The sequence below is a fragment of the Sinocyclocheilus grahami genome, unplaced genomic scaffold, assembly GCF_001515645.1.
Source record: "Sinocyclocheilus grahami isolate Dianchi unplaced genomic scaffold, SAMN03320097.WGS_v1.1 scaffold85.1, whole genome shotgun sequence".
NCBI lineage: Eukaryota > Metazoa > Chordata > Actinopteri > Cypriniformes > Cyprinidae > Sinocyclocheilus > Sinocyclocheilus grahami.
The window spans coordinates 5,342-9,206 of NW_015505264.1; positions in this window are offsets into that span (position 1 = coordinate 5,342).

Genomic DNA, 3,865 nt, shown 5'->3' on the forward strand with positions numbered 1-3,865 from the left:
CAGTATAAAGCAGGTTTTGCACAAAAGTTGCTCCTGAAGGATGGAGCAATGCCAACTGTTCGTGATCCAGCTAACGTTACGCCATCTAGAGTAAGTAAGTATCATGCGTTTGTTTTCCAAACTGCCTTTCTGAAAGAGCTTCTTGGCACTCTGTAAGGCTAATGTTGCTAAAGCTACCATTGTCTGTCTGTTTTCACTGATGCTGCCTTCACGTGCTACCAGAATGATCGTGAATAGGAATGTGGTAGTTAAAAATTGCATATGAAAGCAATGTGAAATCGACCGCTTGAATTTGTCTAGCTCATAATCATATTCAGGACTTATAAAGTTCGTGTTAGCACGCGATGGCACCACGAAACCAGCTATGTTGTTATTTTTATAGCGCCGTGCTCCCCATCTGTGTAATTCATAAATAATCTGGCAGGGTGCAGAATTCCGCACGACACTGGTTCGAACATATATGGCTGAACACCGCTACTAGCAGTTTCTGACATTTTCAGTGCATGAGAAAGTGTTCCGTTATTGCTGGCATGATGCCGGTGCGCGAGCTCTAGAAACTCCACCCTCTTCTGAAAGGGGAGGCGGGAGCACCAGCTCATTTTCATTTAAAGGGACAAAAACAAAAAATAGCGCGTTTTGGCTCATATTTTGAGCTAAAACTTCACATGCACACTCTGGGGGGACATAGACTTATTTTACATCTTGTAAAAAGGGGCATAATAGGTCACCTTTAAAACTTAAAATGCATTTGTGCATAAATCAATTAAAAAAAAAATTTATACAATGAAATGCATATATAAAATAATAATACAAAAAAAACATTTAATTATGCATAAACAAATAAAGTAAAATAAAACAATGCAATTATGCATGGTTACATAAAATAATAAATTAAAACAAGAACTGCAGTTAAGAATATGCATAAATAAAAAAAAATCTAAAAGCTTCAAATGCAATTAAAGAAAATGTAATTATTCATGCATACATACATACATAAAAATATAAAAACTGAAAATGTAATTGTCCATGCATGGATACATAAAATAATAACACAATTAACACAAGAAATGCATTAAATAAATAAATAATTAAATAAACAGAAAATGCAATTGTGCATAAATAAAATTAAACCAATAAAATAAAATAAATCAAAATCAAATCAAATAGTTAATTTTAGACTTTGGAATTGACATGGGTGAACTACCTGTTCACTGACCAGGAAGTCAGTGTAATTGACCAGTGTTGATAATTAAATGACTAACACTCGACCAGGCCGATATATCACTGTCACTCGTGCTAATATTCTAATGTGGTTCATGTTCCCTCTCTTTTGTATGCATACTGTGTGTACGTTTTTGTGCATGTTGTTTTCAGCCTCCTGGGTATCATTCTCTCATTTGAAGCAGCATATCTAAAGAGGTTACAGCTACAGCATCACAGCAATGACACTAAATATAGCTCCTCACCTAGTGTAAGACACTTACACAGCTCTTACACATCTGACTTTCCCCATCCTGTCAAGCCTGCCCAAGATATCCGCAGCACTCTCATTCACCTCCTTAAAACACAGTGGCTGGATTAGTTTAACTGAGGATAACACCTCCATACATGTAAAGCAGTGTTGCTAAAACCTGAACATCAAAGAGCCGGCAGCGCTGCATGCTGTATCACACAGAATCAATCACACATCCCCAACGTACATTCCTCTAAACACCAGATTCACTGATTTCAAAAGCTTCTGTGTTGAGGTGCTCATAGGAATGCTCCTCTTTTCCAATGTCTCAGTCTGCTAGTCTCCCCCCAATTAAACCATTAATACCATAAATTTCAATACTAAGTCAAAACTAAATAATTAAGCAAAATATTGGCTCTACATGGATTAAAGCGATGGTCCACAATTATTTACTAATTCTCATGTCATTCCAAACTTGTATGTTTTTCTTCTGTGAAAAATACTTAAAGAAAATACTTAAAGATTGTTGATAACCAAACAAGTCAATATGAAACTATTCGGTTACCAACATTCTTTAAATATCTTCATGTGTTTAATAGAAAAAATAAGGGATGCATAAATAAAAAATGCAATTGTGCAGTTGTATTTATTTCATAAAAACTGAAAATGCAATTACATATGCATGGATGAATAATATACTAAAATAAAACAAAACCAGAAATTAAGTTATGAATGAATGAATGGATAAATAAATAAATAAACACGCAACTGTGCATAAATACAACTAAAAATAGAAAATTCAAATATGCATTCAAAATAAAATTAAATAAAACTGTTAATTTTAGACTTTGGAACTGACATGGGTGAACTACAAAAAAAAAAGAAAAAGAAAAGGCATACAGGTTTGGCGTGACATGAGAGTGAGTAAATGATACAGAAATATCCCTTTTTTCCCCTGTCAGAGTCTATTATGCTGTCAATTAGAATATTAACAAAAATTAAAATAATAACTAAATAAATAAAAATAAAATATTTATAAGAAACAAAAAAAACACTCTTATTTTATTTCTTTGTTAATTATTGCTGATTGTTTAAGTGAATAATTAAATTAAGCAATGCTTACCTACATTTTAAAAATAAATAAATAAATGGAAGGCAACTTGCTATTGTTTTAATTTGCTTAATGATTATATCAATGTTTAATTAATTTTAAATAAATCCATCAGTGGGAAATTCCACTGCTGATATTTTTAATTACTCATTTAATTCCAGGCTGTTAAGTTAACTAATGGATGGAATAAACTTGTACTAGAAATATCTAATCCCATCACAGAAGTCCATGGACTGTTGGACTATTATATAAAATATCAGCAGATGCTGTCCCTCTACTTTTTACTTCCTCTATGATGAAACATTTCACATGGGATCTATTTTGTATATTCTTTTACAAGACTCACAACAGCAGAATCTTCATACTGCTTTGACTCAGTAAAAGAAAGAGTGTGACATGGATATATAATTTAATCAGACGAAACCTCTGGAAACAAATGGAAACGCTGACATTACACTTAGCAGGCACTGAGACAGATGCCTTCAAGACATCTTCCTGTGACGCTTAGATCACTAATGCATTCTGAACGAGTCGAGGATAAGCTCCATTTAAAGAATAAAGCCTCTGGATCGCGGAGGCCAGTGTTTGTTGGCCGTCAGATAATACGTAAAAGCGTGTCCACATAAAACACCTCCACGGTGCTCCAGCTACTTTATCTCGATTCATCCTGCTATCAGATAAATTATTGAAAGCCACTCTGTCCTTAGCGAAACGTTAGAGCTCACTGTAATTCCAACCCATTATAGTAAATATACTTAGTTTCAATGCATAATTCATGGGCTGTTATGTTCGGCTGTGGTGTTCTAACGCCTGAAGCCCAACGAATGTTGTGGTGGGGATGTCTATTCAGCGGAGGCGTTATCTGTTTTGATTATTTCGACTTTAAAGCGGGAATTGGATTGCAAAAACCTGTGGCATTTTTCTCTTGTCACCGACCTTAACAGAAAGCCCAAAGTCAATAACTTATTTAAAAGCCACTTTGAACTCTGGAAAAGATCAATGACATGCAACTTTCTGGGAGGAGATTAGGACAGTTTTCGGTGAAGTAATATATCCTCCATAAAACAGACGCTTAAGCCTTTGTGTTCTTAATCTCTGCCAAAAAAAGAAGAGAAAAGGTGAAATGTGGGACAGGGTGGTAAAGTTACACTTTACCATAGAAAAACATGCTGACATTCAGAGATTTATGAATTATAGTCAGTCTTGCACAGGTAACCTACATCATGGGTCAGCTATCATCTTATTTTTAATCATTAAAAAAAAAAGTCAGGATGATACTCAAATTGGACTGGACAAATAAC